This window comes from Musca domestica, unplaced genomic scaffold (assembly GCF_030504385.1).
Source record: "Musca domestica strain aabys unplaced genomic scaffold, Musca_domestica.polishedcontigs.V.1.1 27, whole genome shotgun sequence".
NCBI lineage: Eukaryota > Metazoa > Arthropoda > Insecta > Diptera > Muscidae > Musca > Musca domestica.
Window position 1 is genome coordinate 4,251,795 of NW_026712286.1, and position 23,330 is coordinate 4,275,124.

At 34.9% G+C, this 23,330-nt stretch overlaps 1 protein-coding gene across 1 annotated transcript in view; it reads left to right on the forward strand.

Moving 5' to 3' along the window:
* The window catches only part of LOC101901103 (B-cell receptor CD22), a 533,140-nt gene that overhangs the window by 84,351 nt on the left and 425,459 nt on the right, over positions 1-23,330 (forward strand). Inside the window, exon 2 of the mRNA XM_059123997.1 lies at positions 16,024-16,156. The gene's annotated coding sequence lies outside the window, so the exon portion shown is untranslated. The remainder of the gene's footprint in view (positions 1-16,023; positions 16,157-23,330) is intronic.

Sequence of the window (23,330 nt, forward strand, 5' to 3'; positions counted from 1 at the left end):
TCAGTCAACAGCGGAAATAAAGGCTGAAGGTGTTACCGCCAGCACCGAAGGAAAGCACTCATATCCCATCACCCACACACATCCTGATTTACATACACAATTATATACTGGAGTACGTAGTTCGTATCCGTATCCTGTCTGTTTGACTTATTCTTTTTGTTGTTTGTTTTCCGTCGTCGCCATCGTCAGCCACAGCAGTTTTGTTTTCCTTCTTCGGAGTCTTGTAACGTAAAAAGGATAAACGCAAGTAAGTCGTGTTTTACATATAAAACTCATATTGACATGTTGTCAATGGTTTGGTTGACAGAACGGACGGACACCCACCTCCTCTCAAATGTATTTATTATCAACGAAGATGAAGGAAATGCAGAGTGTATTATGTTTACAAAGGCATAACGTGAAATATTCCTACATATGGATAAGTAGTATTTGAGCAAACACCCGGCAAACCATTGAAAGAGCTACACCCATATTTGCAGGACAAGGCCACAACGAGGAGTGTGAGGGGGGAAGGAAAGGCAAAGAGGTGGAGAAGGACTTAAGCAAACATATTATTACAGTGGGTCTGCTGCTATTTATATACCATACATTTATTAAAATTAACAGGATATTTTGCCACTCACTCCTGCCGAAGCCACTGTCTGCCCATCTCCCTGTTTGTCTCTCCCTGCCAAAGTGTAAAGAGTGCATGCCGGCTTTTATGGTATCTTTATGCTGCTGTAAGCCATAATATCGATTAAGGATTATGATAATGATTGTGTGCTTAAAATGTAATTGCACACGCACAGCCATATTGGAGAGAGAGAGGAAGATGCCATGCACACACACACACACACACACACATAGAGATACATTGATTCCCACATTTACTCATCGACAAACATTTACATTCATTTCCCAATATAAAGATCAGGTCGGATGATATGCTACATGCATGTATGTTGGCGGTTGCATGGCAAGGATGTGGGCAGGGAGACATGGGTCCTTCACTTTGTATGTCGGATTTCATTGCTTCCATGTGGAGAGAGAGCCTACCTTTGGAGGCAAAGAAAGAGAGAAAAAGCTATAAAATGTTGCATACTTTGGCGGATAAACAGCCCGGTTAACATGCGGTTTGTTGACAAGATAGTGACGATGTTAAGTTTTCCTCTCCTTCCAAGGTTCGCTTCATTCCCAGTAGCCAAGAAAATGGAAAAGTAATGGTGGAAAAATAAAAAGTAAATGAAATTTTACCAATTTATGGGCTTACTTTTGTGGAGAATTGGGCCATTACTTCGTATCCTTATAAATAAGATCATATCCTGCCCTATTTTTGTGGAGAATACTTTGCCTATACTTAAGAACATGTCCTGGATTATATAACCACTTTCTCAATATATCAACTCTTGGGTCTACTTTTTATAAAAATCTACTCAAATCATGCAAAAATCCCTGTGTGTCCAATGCTAATAATACTGTGCGACAAATTAAAATTTATCAATAATTCCGGAGAAATTCCAACAGACAATGAAAGCAGAGCTAAAAATAGGAGACACATGTATCGGCTTTGGGAAAGTTCACATCGCAAAGAAATATAAATGGGGGACCAAATTCCCCCACTTCCACGGTTTTGGAAACTAGGGGATCAAGACTGCTCGGAATACGCGCATTTTAGGTAAATTGTATCTTGGACAAGATTGCAGCTAACAATACGAGGATTATTTTGGTAAAAAATTTTAGGGATCTTGGAAAGGGATCTTTTGGGACAAGATTACAGCTAACAATATAAGGATTATTTTGATAAAAAAATTAGGGATCTCAGAAAGGGAACTTTTTGGTCCTTTTTTAAGTACGACGAAAAAATCTATTCATATGGGATCGTAGGATGACAAAATATTCTATAAAATTATTTGTCATTAAATTCTAATATAGAGGTTGAGATGAAAAAACTGCAACCAACTTCAGACTGCTGTCATTTCTAAGCCACTCGTCCGACAGCTGTTAAAATTATTCCAGTGACAGGTCATTATATTGTATACAAGCGTAGAAAAGCATTATGGTGAGAATTTTCCAGAAAAAAAGTTATTAGTGATGGAATCCAAGCGTGATTGTGTGATTTCTTTATATTTGTCTGGGAAACCCACAAGTGGCCTCCGTTAGAGCACTCCAGCATTTAAATGTGAATAAATTTTTTGTGTTTCGTACCATCGCTCGTTACCATGATACCGGTAGCGTAGCCCGACCGACGTCAAGAAAGTGGATGGAAGAAAACAGCAACATCATCAGCAGAAATGGTTCGAAAAGTAAAGAAGCGACTTCATCGAAACCCGCGTCACAGTGGCGGAAAAATGGCTCGTGAGCTGAACATAGCGCAATATTCCATTCGGCAAATATTAAAAAATGAGCTCGGCTTAAAGCCATTGAAATTGCAAAAAGTGCAAGAATTTACACAGCAACAGAAAGAAAATAGGCTCAAAAGAGCTAAAGAGTTGCTTCGCTTGGCCGAAAGTGGTGGACTGTCGAATTTGGTTTTCTCCGATGAGAGAACATTCGTTGTCCAGCAGGTTGTAAACAAACAAAATGAGCGTGTTTATTTACCAAAGAGGTCAGCTGAAAATATGCACTGCCAGAATTCTAGCGCCGGCCGCCATAACAGCCGATAGTCGCTCTCTGGTCATATTAATCGACCGTGGCATCAGAATAAATGCCGAATATTATGCCAAAAAGGTCAGCTGAAAATGTGCGGTTGGCCACCAGAAATCAAGCGCCAGCTATGGTAATGATGTGGGCCGCCCGCCAAACAGCCGATAGTCGCTCTCCGCTCGTATTAATCGACCGTGGCATCAGAAGAAATGCCGAATATTATCGCGAAAATATTCTGGAGGATGTATTAAAGCCTTGGGCACTCAAACATTTTGGCCGCAGATCTTGGACATTCCAACAGGATTCAGCACCAGCGCACTCAGCACGCGCCACCCATAAATGGTTACAAAATGAGGTTCTTCGCTTCATTTCCAGCGCACAATGGCCCCCAAAATCTCCGGAAACCCATCCATTGGCCTATTGTGTCTGGAGTATTTTGGAAAGCAAGGTTGGCACTAAAAAATGGGCCAAAATACCGCAAAGCAACATTCGGGCAACGTGTGACGGTTTCATTGGCTGTTTGAAAGCCATAATTCGTGCCAAAGTTGACCAATTCGAACAAATCTAAACTTATTTTGGAGGGTGTATTAAAGCCTTGGGCACGCAAATATTTTGGGCGCAGACCTTGGACATTCCAACAGGACTCAACACGCGCCACCAAAGAATGGTTACAAAATGAGGTTTCTCGCTTCATTTCCATCGCGCATTGGCCACCAAAATCTCCGGATACCAATCTGTTGGACTATTGTGTCTGGAGAATTTTGGAAAGCAAGGTTGTCACTAAAATATACCAAAGTGTCGATCACCTCAAGCAAGCGCTTCACTGGGAATGGGCCAAAATACCGCAGAGCAACATTCGAGCAGCGTTTCACGGTTGCATTGGCCGTTTGAAGGCCATAATTCGTGCCAAAGGTAACAAATACGAACAAATCCAAAACTATTCTAAAATTTGATGCTATTTCCGACATATTTTGCTTTCATTCAATAAAATTTAAAAAAAGATGTAAAAATTATGGCGTTTGACTTTGTTGCAGTTTTTTTTTCTATCTCACCCTGTATAGTTAAAGGGAAGGCCCAGAAAGAGCCCTTTATTGACTCGTTTAAAGGTTAATTTTGAATTTAATTTTTATCTGCAGCATTGCCGAGAATACTGTGTAAATAAAATGCACGGATTTCAAGGGATCTTGGTTCAGAAATTTTCAAAGTTGTCGATGAGGGGGGGGGGAGGTGTTACTTTCTCTCTTTATTGTTCTTACATGGGGATGTAAAATTTTAAAACGCCGATAGACAAGTCTTTGTCTCTACTTTCATAATCTGCTGGATTTTTCCTTTATATATTTTTTTGTGTTACACAGTGTTAATATTGCTCAACAGTGGACTGCGACGGTCGACCGAAGTTGCTCCATTGTAAGGAGGTGTTCGCCTGTGGTAGGTTAAATACAAACGTTTCAAAAGTTTTTATTTATTTGTTTATTTAACAAAATATAACAAAAGGAGATTTGCGGACACCTCCTTACAATGGATAATTTTTGTCGAACCTCGCTGTCCACTGTTGGGAGGTTTCACTGTATATTAATATTCTTTGTGATACCCATTCCTTTTTGATTTCTTAACTTATTTTTCTAGTTTTAAATTAAGTTCTCGTGTCAGTTGTGAAACCTATCTAATTTGGGTTACCTCCAGGGAAGATTATCTATTAAATAGCATATAGTATCTGGATTGCTTGAAATTCCGCAGGTGGCCTTTGATTATCCAAAAGCTGGATTTAAATACATATATATCTACAGTATCCCCATTTAAGGCAATATCGCCTTTCGGATATAGTCATATAGTGGCTTGGAAATGATAGCAGTCTGAAGATGGTTGCTGTTTTTTCATCTCACCCTGTATTTTAGTTTTAAATTAAGATCTCATGTAAGTTGTGAATCCGTTCTAATTTTGGTTCTCAAAACGAATGGTCTTGTCTCTTGAGCCACCACATTTTTGCTCAAAAAGCAAAGTGTTTGGATTCCTTGAAATTCCACGGTTTACCTTTGATTAGCCAAAAGTTGGATTTAAATACATACATATATCTCCCTATTTAAGGCAATATCCCTATTTAAGGCAATATCCTCTGTCGGATATAGTCATAAATGTTAATATTATCCATTTGGCTTATTTTGTAAGGCCTTCACATGAATGGGAGTGCGTGTGTATAAGTAATTGAGACAGATTACATGCATGAATATATGCTAAGAGAGAGAGAGAGAGAGAGAGAGTGATGCCAAAAATGAATGGATAAATGGCCGGATGGATTGATGAAATTGTTTGTGAAAGACAGGTCGGATTAAAACTGATGATGGCATTGACGATGTGGAAATTGCATGACGATTTTATTCCCTGGGACCTGACGATATATTCTCCAGGGTGTGTATGAGAAGATAACACAATAACAGTGTGGCCAGAGGGGAAGGATTATTGCTGAAAGGGTGTAATAAGAATTGCATTAAATAAAAGTTTATTGGTTTTATTTTATTTTCTTAAAGATCTTATTTTTTAAGATTTATTTTATTGCGATTATTAATCTATTAACACGCCATTAAACACGTTTAACAATCATCATTGTTTAACATTTTTTGTGTGTCTGGTTTGGCTGTCTAGAGGACTCCGACAGCTTCGGCAGCAGACCATGGAGTTAAAAAAATAACAGACATTCGAAATTGTGTAGCAAAAATACAATCAATAATTTATGGCAGCCAAATGCCATGAAAAAAGTCAAGTCAAATGGGTGGCTAAAAAACCAAAATCTCCAGCCATGACCAAAGGGCTCCAGGGGAGGGAATGATAAATAAATGCTTAACAACAGACACGCACATTGGCAATAAAAAAAACTCCTCTCTTAGACAAATAACATGTAGTTAGGCGGCATTTCGACATGTGTGTGTCTGCGTGTACACCCTTCTATGGCCTTGCCGCATATCTTCTGTTTGCCTTCCTGCTGAGAGTCCTTCAAACGCAGACATTGAGCCATTTATTTTCCAACAACATATGTAAACGCACCATCCTTAAAACGAAAGACATTAACATAATTCGCAAATGATCTGATGATAAAATGAATTACGATTATAAATATGATTATGAGAAGAAATGGACAATAAATATTTGTGTTCTCAAAGGATTTTTCCTTACCCAGTCTTGCGAGAATATTTTGGGGGAAATATTTGGCAAGGCTCAAGACTGGTGGATATGGAAGAATAAATGCAAAATGCCAAAAGAGAAGTGTAAACATTGTTTGGGTTTTAATTTTTTGGCACTAGGGCCAAAAAAATGAAACAATTTTCCAAACGGAGGGGAGGTATGATAAAACGGGGAAAAACAAAATTAAAAATAAATAAAAAAGCTATAAGTTCGGCCGGGCCGAATTTTGAATGGTGGAGCCAATTGGAATGAATTTGGCAATTTTCAAAAAAAAAAAAAAAAAATCCCCTAAAAATTTTGTTAAAATCAAAAAAATACCGAATTTAGCCGTCATATTAGGATCTAAACGACGACGTGGACCTACAATATTCAAATGCGAAGCTTGCAAAAAAAAAATCGGTAAATAATTTAGCTAAAATCATCAATATAGCGAGGTACTCTCTTATATGGGGGCTATACCATAATGTGGACCTGCACAGAAAAATTTTCTGCCTTAGCCTGCCAGTATCCATTATGAACTTCAAATACCAACTTTTAAACAATTCCAAAGAATAGTGGCGCTAAAATCATCAATATTGGAAGGTACCGTAGTATGGGGGCTATACGAAGACGTGGACCTGCACAGACAATCTCCTGTCATAGGCTGTAGTTTCCATTACGAACATAAAATACCAAATTTGAAACAATTCCGGTGAATAATGCCTTTAAAATCATCAAAAAACGGAATATCGGAAGTGCCGTTATATGGGGGCTATACGAAGACGTGGATCTGCACAGACAATGTCCTGTCATAGGCTGTAGTATCGATTTCGAACTTCAAATACCAAATTTGAAACAATTCCGGAATATGGGGAGGTACTGTTATATGGGGGCTATACGAAGACGTGGACCTGAACAGACAATTTTCTGTTCTAGGCTGTAGTAACTATTACGAACTTCAAATTCCAAATTTGAAACAATTCCGGTGAATAATGTCGCCAAAAGTTCTGCAGACATAAAATACATTTGAGTGAAATTTTATCAATCTACTTAATTTCGTTCGGAAACTACAGTTTTAAAATTTACTTTCCACAATGACCTTTTCTGATAATTCCTTCCCCATTCAAATCCTCACCACTTTCTACCCTCTCCCCTTTTTATTTTAAAACACATATCTCCGGCAGGAAGGAAATTCAAAACATATTTCACTTCTCGAAATAAAAACCAAAATTTTTTTTTGCTCTGACGCTCCAGCGTCTAAAATGGCAGACAAATAAAGCAAAACCCCAAAAACCACTGGCGAATGCCGACACACAAACGCGAATGAATAAATGATAGTGTCTCCTTTAAAAGCAAGGGAGAGATTTGATTTTTTTTGGCAATCTATTATGAAAAATGTCAACAGCCTAAAAATATGCTGTTACAAAAAGTCAACAACAGTAGCAAATCCAAAAATATGCCCGGAAAATATATAAAGTGCGGTGAGACAAGCAAATGGCAAGGGTCTCCTGAATTTAGATAGGAAACAAATCGCCAAAAAAAAAAAAAAAAAAAAATGCACAGAAGTCTAAGATGCTTAAAATGCCTGTAAATCTAGGGGATGATGAAAGGGATTTAGAAGTGGATTTGGTGTGATGGAAGATGAAGGAAGTTGAAATCCAAAAAAAAAAAAAATAAAAATAAATAAATAAAAAAAAGGAGATTTTCGGATTAAAAAAAAGGATTTTTTAATCATAGAAATGGGATACTGAGAACTATATTTGTTAAATCCACTTTAGCCGCTAACAAAATTAAAAATCCATTTTCTAAACTAGATCTCAATGGGCTTTTTTTGTAAATAAATAAATAAACAAATAAATAAATAAATAAATAAAAATAAATAAATAAATAATAATAATATTAAAATAAATAAATAATTAAATAAATAAATGAAAATAAAATAACATCCGTTAAAAATTCCCTTAAAATCTTAAAGAATAGCGAAAAACACCGTTATATTGGGGTCTATTCGATAATATGGACCTGCATAAGCATTTTTTGTCACAGGTCATTACAATATTCAAAAACGAAACTTGAAACAATTCCGGTGAATAATGTCACTAAAATCATCAAAATACCAAATTTGGGGAGTTACAGTTATATAGGGGGACTATACGAAGACCTGGACCTGCATAGCCAATTTTCTCTCACAGGGTGTAATATCCATTACGAACTATCATTATGAAATTTGAAAGTATTCCGGTGAAAAGTGTGACACAAGTCTTTAAATTACCGAATAAGGTTATATAGGGGGGCTATAATCAAAAGTCCTGCAGACGAAACACATATTTAAATACAATTTTCTTAACGTACTTCAATTCGTTCGGAAGCTAAAGTGATTTCCACAGACGTACGGCCATCGTTAAATCGACATAGAATTTTATGCTGAAGAAGGTTATATACACATTGTGGGGTCTGAAATGTATATTTCGAGGTGTTACAATCGGAATGACAAACTTATAATACCCTCCATACTATGGTGGGTGGTATATAAATCCACTATGTGTTCTGGGGAAAAAATCGGTGAAAATTCCCAGAAAGTAGGGGACATAATCGCCATAATAATGGCGATTGGATCCAAAACGATTGCAGACATTATTGGGTTCCCCATTGTGGGGTACGTATTTTGAATCTAATTACGTCAAGGTAATATTTTCGTAATTAGATTCAAAGTTCGGATAAGAAATCTGGGGTTTACCCGGTTCTACAAAGTTAATATATAAATGGGTATCATTTGAAAGCCTACTCAACAAGTGGTCATATGTGGGTCGTTTGAATCGGTTCCGGGGAAATACAAGAAAATTTGTATTTTTACCGAAAAAAAGACCTGAAAACCCCTAATAATTCGAAAGTGGACCCATTATGGGGCATTAAGATCTTGTAGCCTACAGTATCCCCAGAAAGTACCGACCATAATAATGGGAATTGGGTCAAAAACGGTTGGGGACATAAATCGGTACGTATTTTGAACCTAATAACGACAAAGTCATTTTTCGTGAGGGAAATACTCGACGGAAAGTTCGGATAAAAAACCGGATTTTACCCGGTTCTACATAACTGATATCTAAATGGGTATCAAGTTTATCTAAATACCTACCCAAAAAGCGGTCATATGTGGGTTGTTTGAACCGGTTCCGAAGCAATACAAGACAATTGGTATTTTGTACCGGATAAAAAACCCCTTAAAAACCCCTAATAATTCAAAATGAACCCATTATAGGGTGTTAAGATTTACAGACCTTATTGTGGCCTATACTCTTGCATTTTCAAAATGGTTCCAAATATGATGATATCTCCTGTAGTTCTGGAAATATTAGTATTAATATTAGTAGGAAGAAACCCTTAAAAAACAAGTCATATATCGAAAATGAACCCATTATGGCGTATTAAGAACTATATAATTCATTGTGGCCTATACACTTCTCTACTTCTTTCTAAGTGCGATGATATCTCTTGTAGTTCCGGAGATATTAGTGATAAAAATCATAACATTCAGATTTTCTCCACTAATATGTACCTAACCTTTATTGCTATTTTTAGCGGACAGCCTTCAACGGGTCTTGAGAATTTCTCCTCTGGGGTATGTCCAATAACGGCTCCGCTGTCCATAATTCTACTAAACTTTAAAACTCTTATATGTGCCTGTGATAAAAATGTTATGTCACTCCGATCATAGCACCTAAACTCAACTTTAGCCGTTTTTTATTTTTTTGAGAATTATATCCGATTATTTTTCGGACATAATCCGTACGGTAAACGCTTATACTCCCCATGGGGACTATATCCTTCTTGGAAGCGAACATAATCTTCACTTTATTATGGCGGTTATGGCCAGAAAAAAGGGCATATACCCCATAATTGCAATGTGGACTATATCCGGTCTGCAAAAATATTAAAGAGATCCACCACTATTTTATGTTTTTTTTTTTTTTAATAATCACGTTTGGAGCCTGTAGAACTTTCTATTTTATATTTTTCATTATATTCCCAATTTCTTCAACATTTCCCATTTTCTGTCACTCTTTTCTCAACAAAGTATCTTTTTCGTTCCCCTTTCCCCAGAAAAACAAATGCAAACATTTTAAATAAACTAATTTATGACTTTAATTCTTTTCCACTTATTACACTTAGTGTGACTGGCGTTCCCTACCCCAAGACAAGAAATTTTCACTTGACTTGTCGTCGGCCGTCTGTTTTGCACAGACAAGATACAGCTCATAAAGCCGATATGTGTAGCAGCAACAAAAGCATTTAAACGGTCGATTGCTTTGACTGTTCTCATGAAACAACAGAGATTCGCTGCTATTTCCGTTTCCGTCTTTGCTCTCTCTCTCCCTCTCCCTCTCTCTCTCCCTCTCTCTATAATAAAACAAATTTCCAAAAAAGATAAGTTTGAGTTTTTTGATCTCCTCTAAATCTTAGCCCTTCTGTACTGTGACCGCACTCTGTCTGGTGGCAGTTGTTGTTGTTCTTGTTATTGTTTTCGCATTCAACACCATTGAAATTGGATGCCATTGAATTTGTTCTGTTATTTTTTATTCTCTCTTTCTGCAATTTGGTATCTGATAATAAATGTTGTCATTTCCGATATTGCTTTCGGTTTTGTTGGCCAGAGCTTTGCCAAAAAACATCTTTTGTTAGCAATCAAATTATGCTTTCACATGATGCTACCACTGCCTCAGCCTCTGCTACCGCTCCTGCTTGTTGTAAATTGTCTTAGTCCCATTCTCAGTTTAACGCCAGTGCCATTGTTTTTCTTTCCTTTCAAGTTCCTTCGATTTCGTTTTGGTTTATTTGTTGTTAGATTTTATTTTGATATTATATGTATAAGTACTAATTCGTTATTATTGAGCTGGGAGAGAGAGAGAGAGAGAGAGATAAATGAGAGTGTGTGTGTGTATCTTGGTAATAGGAAAGGCAAAGGAACTAGAATGAAGTAGGAAGGAAATGTAATGAAATGAATCTTATGAATCAAGTTGCCTTTGTGTGTGCGTGTGTCTGTGTAAGTGAAGTCAGAATTTATGACTTCTATTAAGACAAATGCCTTTGAATAAACAAAGACTGCAATCATGTTTGGTGAGAGAGAGCGAGAGATCAATGTAACCATAAATCTTAAAATCATATTCATATATAATGATGGAATGGAATAGATAATATTAGATAAGATAAAATAAATTAAAAACAACAGTTTTGGAATGGAAACTCGCGATAAACAAGGGACTAATGGACGTCCGAAAACATTATATAGTGATTTTTAAGAAGGCGGATTTTATAAAATATCCTTTCCGACCATCGGCCCTCCAAGTGTTTCATTTTAATATTTTTGCACAATTTTTAAAACATAATGTTTAAGGAATAAAGGCTTTCCAATCGTTATTTTTTTAGGGATAAAAAGCATTCCTGGTTTTTTAGGAATATTTTCAAAAGACTTACACTCTGTCAAACTGATTTTTTAAGAATATTTTATAAGGACCAAAAGTTGTAAAAACTTACATTTCTAACGAATATTTTTGCATGTTTATCAAACCCTTAAAATTAATATATTAAATTTTTTTCCTTTAAGGCCTCGAGGATTATCCTCTGAATGTAAATTTTAGGGATTTTTATCCGGATCTATCGTCCCTAAGAACTAGGATTTGTTAGTATAATTCCATGGACAACCAGCTCTCCAAACCATAATTTATAGGGAAATCTATTTGAAACCAACATCCTTACGAATGTGGACAATTCTCCATATAATTTCAAAGATCATTAGCACTTCATACAAAGATTTTGAAAAATATTTTATGAGAGCCAGAAGATATTCATATGTGAATTTCAGATAAAATTTTTAAAAAATGAAGTGTATTTGAAAGGATAAAACTTATCAAATGCGGATTTTTTAGAAATATTTTTTCAAAGGACAAACCGCTCTCCGAACATGATTTTTGTGTTCATCTTCACATTTTTGCGGTTTGAAGGATATTTTTGAAGGACATACCATTCATCAATAGTGGATTTTTTTGGGTACAAATGCGCAGTTTTAGGGATATTTTCTGAAGGACATTGAAAATAAAATGCGAATTGTTTGGAAATTTTTTCTCTTCCAATGTAGATTTCTTTAAATTTTTCTGGAAATGATTTTTTTTTTCGAGGGCCAGTAGCTTTTCCAATGTTTATTTTTTTAAATACTGTTTCAAGAGTTAGCAGCATTCTGAGGACTTACTATCCTTGGATTTGTTAAGAATTTGTCTTTAAGAAATTTTTGAAGGATCATGAGCTCCTTAGATACAGTTTTTTTTAATGTATCTCTCTTACAGTACTCCCATCCATTATTTTTAAATATTTTTTCAATGAACAAAAGCTCTTAAAATCGAGGACGTACAGCCCTCCAAATGTGGATTTCTTCCAGAGTATGCTTTTTATTCTTTTATTTATGACAAAATATTTCAAGGGCTTACGCCCTACAAACCTGGATTTTTTACGGAACATTTTTAAGGACCAAGTGGCATCCGAGTGTTGATCTCTTGATAATATTTCAAGAATAAATATTCTTCCAAACATTGATTTTTTAGACATTTTTTTAAGAACACACAACTCCCCAAACCTTGATTTCTCAAGGAAAACAGTCACCCCAAACCGATTTTTTTTAATAATAATGTTTCAGAAGAACAAACAATCCTTTCAACTATGACTCACAATATTTCAAAATCGGATATCTTAGAAATATTTTTGAAGGACCAACAAGGGTCTTCAACTTGGATTTTTGATATCAGGACTATATTATTTACTAAAAATATTTCAAGTACCAACAACCTCCTCACCATATACACTTCAAGGCAAATATTAGAAAGACCAACAGCCCTCCGAATGTGGACTAAACGTCCTCTAAAAGTAATTCTTTAACAAAATATTTGAAGGACAAGCCTGGATTCTTATGGAAGTATTTTTTAAGGATCATGAGTCCTAAAAACCTGGAAAATTCGATTACCTTATTACTCAAACTTGGGCTTTACATTAATTTTTTCAAAGACACACAGTCTTTCAAGGACCAACAGGCTTATAAACGTGAGTTTTTGGAGCTTTCTTTTAAAGACCAACGGCCTTCAAAGTATTTTTAAGACGTTTTTGTTAAGGACCCACAGTCTTTAAAGGGTGCATTTGAAGACTAGCAGGGCCCACATCAACTTTAATGTGGATTTTTACAAAATATTTTTTAGATAATTTTCCTGAGTTTCCTGAGTCCTGTTAAGTTGGATTTTTAAAAAAATTGTATCAGAGACCAACAGTGAATTTTCCAAGATTATACTTTCAAGGAATAAGAGCCCTTCAAAAAAAGTTTAAAAAATTGTTAATAGACAAAAAGTCCCTCCCATTTTTAAAACATTTTTTCAAGGACCCTCAGTCTTTCTAGTATGGACTTCAAAGAGATTTTTGAAAAGCTCACCGTTCTTCAGACGATGATGTTAGGACATTTTTTTAGGGACCGAAAGAGCTTAAAGGGTGCATTTTTGAGGCTAACTCTTTCTAAATGTTTTTAAGATAATTTTTCTGAGTCGCCATAGTATTTTAAGGTTGGATTTCTTAAAGAATAATTAAGAACTGAGAGTGGATTTTTCAAGATGAGTTTTTAAGAAGCCCTTTAAAGAATTATTTTTTTTTACAAAAAAAAAAAAAAAAAAAAAAAAAAAATGTTCAGGGACCCTCAGTCTCTCTGATGTGGGTCAAAAAGACATTTTTTCAAAGACTCACTGTATTTCAGACGGGGATATTATGGATTTTTTGGAGACCAACAGCCTTTTTAAAATGGATTTGAAAGCCAATTTTTCAAAAACCCACGTCCCTTCAAAGAAGAATTTTTGAGACAATTTTTTAGTATCTCAAAGACTACTTTTAAAACAAATTTAATGTCTTACACGGACCACGACTTCTTCAAATTTGGAAAACTTTCAGTGATCATCGGATATATAAAAATAATATACAAAAAAACAATGATGTTAGAGACCATTTTTAAGGATCAAGATAAAATGTTCGTCGATTTTTTTAATTTGGGACCTGTAAAATAAATCGTGTGTTTTTATGAAGACCTTTGGGTGACTTTTTATAAAAAGCAGAAAATCAAAAATATTTTAAAATTATTTTGAAGGCGTAAAGGCTCAATTATCAAATCACTGCATTTTTTTCAAGGACAAACAGATATTTATTTGTGTATTTTTAGAGTATTTATATAATCTATCAAATAGCAAGCCAGAATTTGCAGAAAACATTTTTAAGGACTAATAGACTAATTTTCTAACATATTTTTAATAACCAGCGAATCAAAAATTTCGTAATATTAAGAACATGGTTCCGGGGACCAACATAGGAAATATAAGTTTTTGTCAAGGATCATCGAACAATAATCAAGAAGATTTTTATTTATTTTTTCAAAGATGTCTGATATGTGAAAGTTTTACTCAAATATACCTTCAGTGCCAAATTTACTCTTATTCTATTTCCTTGGTATTTATTTATTTCTTTCCCCGCACATACCATGCCGTATACTCTACGACAACAATCATACGCACCCACTGACCCTGAAAATTAATACAAATATTTATGACGGCATAAAATTTAGTATTTTATTGATTTATTACAAAGGAATGCTTAATTGCGTAAAATTGATGGCAATGGCGTAAGGACACCATATGACCTTCGGAATTAATATTAATATTTGCTTATGAAGAAATGTATGTAACAAGTTCCGCAATTAATTCTCAAAATGTTACTAAAGCAATTAAGGGTATTTTCCGTTGAATATCTTTAAAACTTGTAATTCTTTAGCAATTTTAGTATCTTCATTACAAAAAAACAAGGAAGAACAAAACTCTAAATTACTTTGCATTTTCTGGGACCCGCGGTACATTTAAATACTTTTACAGTTTCCGTATTACCTTATTTCTCGTGAAAACCCAAAAAAAAATGTAAAGAATTTCAATAAATTTCTGATGACAATTTAATGACACGTTAGCGCACCAAGGTAGCGTAACTTGCTCCACGCGGCTGGCCGTGGTTACTTTGTTGTGTTGCATGGTCGTCCACCAGCAAATGAAGTTTGTTGCTTGCCACACATTTCAAAATGTTGGAAAACAAAACAGCAACAACAACAAGAACAAAAAATGTCAACGTAATCATAAACCTTACTTAAAAATCACTTTTGACATTAATATTTCATTTGAATGTGGGCGTTCGTCGTCGGTTTCAGTGGCCATAGTTTGAGGGGGAGGGGCCAGTTTGAGGGCAGGGTGGAGCAGTGGTGAAAGGTGAACACCTTAACCTAATGTTAAAAGTTTGTTTTCCGGCTTTTAAACGGCGATGGAAAAAAATGAGGGTGGCAACGTTAACAACAACGATAAATGACTTTCGAAATGAACTGAGTGACCGACTGGTAGGCTGACCGGTCAAATACCTGGCAGGTGGCACAGTGGGTTCTTTTTTTGAAAAGTAAAACTAATGTGTTTTTATACCCTCCACCATAGTATGGAGGGTATATTAATTTTCTGATTCCGAAATATACATTTTAGACACCACAAAGTATTATATTCATGACCAGCATTAAATTTTATGTAGATTTAGCGATGTCCGTCCGTCTATCCATATGTTCGACTGTGGAAGTCATCTAGCTTCGGAACGAAAAGAAGTAGGTTGATAAAATTTTACTCAAATGTGTATTATGTTTGCAGGACTTTTGGTATTGAAAATGGGTGATGTAGGACCACGTTTTCGTATTGCCCCCATATAATGGTGCCTCCTTTTTTTCGGTATTTTAGTGATTTAAGCGACATTATTCACCGGAAATGTTTGAAATTTGGTATTTGAAGCTCGTAATAGATAGTACAGCCTAAGGCAGAAAATTGTATTTTGATGATTTTATCGACATTATTCACAGGAATTTTTTCAAATTTGGTATTTGGAGTTCGTGAGGATATTACAGCCTATGACAGAAAATTGTCTGTGCAGGTCCACATGCAGGTCGTCGTATTGATGCCAATATAACGGCTACAGTCGGTATTTTTAAGATTTTAACAGAATTTTTAAAGGGTTTAATTTTTTTTTGAAAATTGCGAAAAATCTTTCCAAATGGTGAAGGTTTACTTGTTTTTTCTAATAGTCAGTTTAATGAAAAATCTGAAATTTTTTCCAAAACAATTTTTTAATAATTCTTTATTCTCTTATTTCTCCTTGCAGGTATTTTGTGTCTACATAAAATTGATAGCAGTAAGTCCTCCTAAAAGTTAACACCATAAAAAATATGACGATTTGAATGTGAATATGAAGACTTAGAGAAGTGAAGAACATACTATGGTACAATTAATTCAAGGTAACTCCACTTCAGATAATAATATCCAACTATGTCTTTTTTTCTGAAATTTACTTTGTCAAATTCAATTGCAAAAACAGTTTACCATCTCTGATTTGTGATACCCAATGGATTTCTGAATATACATTTTGAAAATCAAAAAAAAAAAAAAAAAAAAAAAGAAAGAAAAGAGAAAAAAAATAGAACATAGAACATAGAAAAATAGACATAAAAAAATAGTCATCTTGGCCAAACTGTAATAAATATCCGGCTGTAATTTTTTCCAAATCCTAAAAAATTTAACCCACTGTATTTATTTATTTATTTTTTTTTTCGAATTCCCATAGAGAAACACCAATTTTAGTTTTTTGTTACTAATGTTAACACCAGAGTCATTATGGCTGCTATTTATGTAGAACTTAGACTTTAAATACTTTTCACGACAATGTTCCGGTAGCTGCCACCCTTTATACCAAACATACTACGGAAATGATTTAAACTCTCCCTCACACCGCCTAGATTTTTTTCAAAGAATTTTTTTGTGGCATTTGTTAAATTTAACAAAAGAACTCCTCTTAAATATGTATAATTCATGACAGGTCATGGTGACTAAAACTATGGGGCAAAATTGTTTTATGAAGATTTGCTGGAATTGAATGTTTTTTTTTTTTGCAACAAAGGACTTTAACTCCCACCTTAGATAAGGTAATAATTATAGTTGTTACAATTGAAAAAGGAATGCAATACAAAATATTACAATACGAGCCACGAGAGAGGCAAGAGAGATGAAGAAAGAGGGAGAGAAAGGGAGAGAGAGAGAGAGGGGAGAAATAAATATGCAATAGGTGTTTCCATGAAAAAAAAAAAAAAAAAAAAAAAAAAAACAAACGAATTAAGGGCTCATATCGACCTCCATGGCGTATGTCTTACCTTAATCTCATCCAATTTTTACAAAGGGACATCGAAACATCTTTTGAGAAAACCATGTTTTTGTACATTTTGCTATACCTTTGAGTACATTTGGTCTTCTTCAGTAACGGCACATAGCTTTCATACCGTATACTGTATACCAAAACTAATACGTTACATAGTGCTGCAGAATTATTTTTATTTTCGGATTTTTTTTTACAAGGGTCATATATATTCGAAATTTGGACTTCAGAGCCCATCTTTACGGTTTTTGAGAACATTTTGGATTTCAATCTGCAAAAATGCTACGTTTTTTTCTCTAAGAAGCAATGGCGTATTATTCATGTCAACACTAATACGCCACATGGACCTTAAACAATTAACAACTGCTGCAGAACTATTTTTATTTTCGGAATTTTTGAACAAGGGTCATATATATTTCAAATTCGGTCTTTAAAGAACATTTGTGCTCCTAGTCTGCAAAAATACTCCGTTTTTTTTTCTCCAGGAAGTCATGGCGTATTGTTCATGTCAACTCTAATACGTCACATGGACCTTTAATAATTAACAAATATAAAATGGGAGAGGATTGTAAAAAATCATATCAACCACTGGCCAGAGAAAAAGAAGGTAAAGAGCAAAAAACAGAAAATGGTGTTTTCATAGGAAATGTCGCAAACATCTGCTATGGAAAAGGGGTATATACTGACCTGGATAACATCTACTGAATTGGTAGATTTTAAGATCTCTTTTTATTGTTATCCACCCAAATGGAGAACGATTTCAGTTCTTTTTACTATAATTTATTTCACCTGACCATTTTTTCAGGGCGATTGCCAGTTAGGTCTTCCTTAGAGCTAAAACGATTCTTGTATGTTTCATTGACAATTCTTTTTGATTCAGATTGCGAATAAGCTACTTCTTCGTTGATGGCGTATTGCTTACGACAACTCTTATACCCCACATCGAACTACAATATTTATAGAATTATAAATCTGAGAGGATTGTAAAGAGAATATCAGCTATCATCCAAAGAAAGAGTCTCTTCTTCTTTCTAAAATAATATAAATGATAATATATACAGGGTGAGATGAAAAAAACTGCAAAAAAGTCAAACTCCATAATTTTTACATTTTTTTAATTTTATTAAATGAAAGCAAAACATATCGCAAATAGCATAAAATTTTAGAATAAGTTTAGATTTGTACCAATTGGAACCTTCGACACTAATAATGGCCTTCAAACGGCTAATGAAACCGTGGAAAAATGCCCAAATGTTGTTCTGTTGTATTTTTGACCATTCCCGGCGAGGCGCTTCTTTGAGGTGATCGATACTTTGGTATTTTTTAGTGCCAACCTTGCTTTCAAAAATACTCCAGACACAATAGTCCAACGGATTGGTATCCGGAGATTTTGGTGGCCATTGTGCGCTGAAAATGAAGCGAGGAACTTCATTTTGTAACCATTCTTGGGTAGCGTGTGCTGAGTGCGATGCTGCTGAGTCCTGTTGGAATGTCCAAGGTCTGCGGCCAAAATGTTTGCGTGCCCAAGGCTTTAATACACCCTCCAGAATGTTTTCGCTGTAATATTCTGCATTTATTCTGATGCCGTCGATTAATAAGAGCAGACAGCGACCATCGGCTGTTATGGCGGCCCACGCCAACACCATGTCCGGCCGTTGAGTTCTGACTTCTTTGGCAAGTAATCACGATCATTTTGTTTGTTTACAAACTGCTGGACAACGAATGTTTTTCCTTAGAAGAAAACCAAATTCGGCAGTTCACCTTTTGAGTCTATTTTCTTTCAGTTGCGGTGTAAGTTCTTGCACTTTTTGGAATTTTAATGGCTTTACCCCGAGCTCATTTTCAATATTTGCCGAATGGAATATTACGATATGTTCAGCCCACGATCCATTTTCGGCCACTGCAATGCGGGTTTCGATCAAGTCGCTTCTTTTACTTTTCGAATGATTTCTGCTGATGTTGCTGTTTTCTTCCGTCCACTTCTTTGAGGTCGGGCTACGCCGCCAGTATCACAGTAACGAGCGTTGGTACGAGACACAAAAGTATTATTCACATTTAAATGCTGGAGTGCTCTAACGATAGCCACTTGTGGGTTTGCAGTCAAATATAAAGAAAGCACTCTATCACGCTTGAATTCCATCACGAATAACTTTTTTTCTGGAAAATTCTCACCAAAATGCTTTTCCAAACTTGTAAACAATATAATGAGCTGTCACTGGAATAATTTTAACAGCTGTCGGACAAGTGGCTTAGAAATGACAGCAGTCTGAAGTTGTTTGCAGTCTTTTCATCGCACCCTCTACAAAGAGGTCTCTTTAGTTTGTGATATATTTCTCAATATTTAGGATAGAGTTTTAAAATTCGATAGAGATCTTTGGGTTACATCCGGAATTAGTGGTTCGGAAAATGGGTCATACTGGTCCACTTTTTGGAATAGGCCCCATAAAAGAGTAGCTCAGATTTCAAATTGGTTTTATGTTTCTGCCATGTTGTTATTAAATATCAACAAATTTTGACAGGATTTCCTTTTCTCAAAGTGGTCACTTATAACGTTGGGTTATCATGTATTTTAGGTTGTATTGTTACAGTTTTACTATGTGTTTTTATAGACATTTTTGTACCCAAAGGCTTTTTTAAACTAAGATATTCTGGCGTATACTTTGTGACACAACTTATACGCCACATTGTAAAAGAGTATTTTTTATTTATATTTTAAAATAAAATTTTTCCTAACCCCCCCATCTGGTCACCCATAAGTTCTGTTAGTACATACTAATATATGTATATAAGTTTGTATATTTATATGTCTAAACCGTATACAACTTATATTTATTAACTCAAAGTGGCATGGTATGCAGACATCATTTAAGGGGACTCGTTTTTTTAAAACCCAACACCCTCTCCACCTGCATAAATTCCATCAACAAAGTGTATGGTTTATCCCTTTGTTTTTGCCTTTGCTGTGGTATTCCGTTGTGAGCGGGTGTGTGTGTGATTTCGTTTGTCTCCGTGTGTGTGTTGTTGTTGGGTTCTTGTGTCATTATCTGGTTTTGCCCTAAAGCGTTTGCATTAGTTGACATGATTTTAATGGGCGGCAATTACATGTTTTTTTGTTGCCGCTGCTGTTGTTGTTGTTTTCGTTTAAAAACGATTCGACGACATGCAATACCGGCTAAATTGAAAAATGTAATAAAAAGGATATTAAAGCTTTAATATACACGATTGACGCTATTGTTTTTTTGTGTTGTTTGTTTTATTTTTTTTTGTTGTTCTTGTTTTTGTATTGGAATTTATACAATGTATGATATTGTATAGTTTGGTTTATTTTCGTTAGTTTTTTTTTTTTTTTTTTTTGGTATTTATTTCGTTATTGTCTGGTTTGTGGTATTCCAAACCTTTAGATTTGTTATAAACGAAATCGTTTTGAATAAATGTTAAAAAAAACTAAATATCCATATTGATTTGAATATTGAATGACGACATGAAAGTGGGTGCTTTGAAGTGTTTTAAAAGTCCATTGAAATATGTCATCGGAATCTACTTAAAATTTTTCAAAATACAATAGTACAATTTTTCAAGATAGCAGGTTCGAAATATATTTTTTAGGATATATAAGTTTAATATGATATGAGTTCTACAATTGTTTTGTACCAATTGGTTTCATAGAGCGTATACTTAACGACAACACTTATACCAACCAGAGTCCTAAAAATTAATTTTGATCAGAAGAAAAATTTGTTTTCAAAATTAAAATAAATTGAAAAATATTTAATTAATTAAGTAAAAAATACATACAAATTTTAAATTAATATTGAATCCACTTTTGGGGTTCTAGATAGCGGAACTCTTTTTTCTACCCTCCACCATACTATGGAGGGTATATTAACTTTGTCATTCCGTATGTAACTCCTCGAAATACTCATGTCAGACCCAATAAAGTATATATATATTCTTTAGCAGCGTAAAATTCTAAGACGATTTAGCCCTGTCCATCCGTCCGTCCGTCTGTCTGTCCGTCTGTTGTAATCACGCTACAGTCTAAACGAATTAAGATAGGAACCTAAAATTTTGCACAGATCTCTCTTTTGTCTGCAGGCAAGTCAAGTTCGAAGATGGGCTATATCGGTCCACGATATCGTATAGCCCCGATATAACGGTACCCCCAATATTCGGTATTTTCATGATTTTACCCACATTTTTCAACGGAATTTTCTGAAAATCCAAACAAAGAGTTCCTTGTGGGTACTTTATACCTCGGAGGAGAATTATCTATATAGGTCTACGATATCGTATATAGCCCATATAATGGTACCCTCCGATATTCGGAACTTTGATAATTTCAGCCACACTTTTTTCAATGGAATTGTCTGAAATTCCACACATGGGGGTTCCTTGTGAGCACTTTAACCCCTGACATAGAGTTCTCTATATAGGTAAACGATATCGTATTGCCCCCATATAACCCCCGATATTCGGTATTTTGATGATTTTATCTATATTTTCCAATGGTATTGTCTGAAATTCCACACATGGGGGTTCCTTGTGAGCACTTTAACCCCTGAAAGGTATTTGTCTATATAGGTCCACAATATCGTATATCCCCCATATAATGGTAGCCCCGATATTCGGGATTTTGGATGATTTTAGCCACATTTCCCAATGGAACTATCTGAAAATCCACACAAGGAGTTCCTTGTGAGTACTTTACCCCCACACATAGATTTGTCTATATAGATCCACAATATCGTATATCCCCCCATATATCGGAACTTTCCGATAATAGGTATTTTAAAGATTTTAACAGAATTTTCAATGGATTTAATTTTTTGAAATTTTTTAATTAGTTCCAAATAGTGGAGGGTATTCAAAATTCGGCCCGGCCGAACTTACTGCTTTTTAACTTGTTCTTTATTGCGGCATTCATGGCGTATTGTTTATGTCAACACTAATACGCCGTATGGAACTACAATAATTATAGAAGTTTCAGTAGCAGAGGATTATAAAAGAATACCAATTATCGCCACAAAAAGAAGGAGGTTTGGACAAAGTCTGCAAGAAACGGGGCTTTGATAGTGGCCTTGATTTCATATATTTTCTGGTAGTAAATTTTACGAACATTATATGAATGTTAGTAGACATTTTGTACTTTTTACTTGCAAATGTGTTTAATTTTTGGCTTGGCCGGATCGAGATTGACATCGGTTCTCTTTAGGGGAGTTCATGGCGTATTGTTTAATAAATAAGATAGTTACCACAGGGTTTTGTAATAAAAATGTTATATTTTGCCTTTCAGAGAGTAGGAGAGAATGACGTGTAGTAAATATATTTAAGGCGGAACGTACTTCCGTGGAGCAAATTTTTAAATTGTTCGAATTGTTTCTGATAATAAAAAAGGTCTCTCTGGCGTATACTTCACTTCAACACTCATTCGCTCCATGGGAAAAAAGTTAAAAATACATTCTTTACCAAAAAAGCTATTTTCGGCCAAGGAACAGTAATTTTTGTTAAGAATCCTTCAGTGTATACTTCGGTATAAAAAAAATTATACCAAACAGTACTATGAATCATTCTAATTTTATATTCTCTACCTTGAATATTAACTCTCCAACGAATTAGTATCCGAAGATTTTGGTGGCCATTGCGCACTGGAAATGAAGCGAGGAACTACATTTTGTAACCGTTCTTATCTGTGAAATCTTTACTGGCTTCAACTTTTTTTGGAAATTTTGTTTTCCTGTGCTACCCACATTTATATTTTTCCTATTTTTTTTCTCGTACAACCCTTAAAAATATAATTCCAATTCAAGTCAAAATCTCCACAACCATCATTTGATTTAAGGTTTTTATTTTTTGCTTTTCCCATATTTCAAGGAGGCTTATGAAATAACAATTGACAATTGAACAATAAAATTGGAATTATTGAAAATTGTTTAGGAATTTTTAAATATACAGAAACCAAAAAAAAAAAAAAAAAAATAAATAAAAATGGCTCTAAATAGTTGCCGCGTTAAACTTTGGTGTATTATTACATTATGTGTTTCAAATATTTATGACATTCGATAACATTGAATGGTAATTGTTTTCAAGTGGAGCCATTAACCCCATTTTTATGTATTGAACTTTACAGACAGAGAGGAAGGAGGTGTTTTTAATTTTAAAAATAAAACTTTTGAGGCTATGAGAAATGATGGAGTTTATAAAATTGTTTTGGGAGGGTTGATAGGAATAAGTGGTCTCTGTCCTTACGAAGGCTTTCCAAGGCA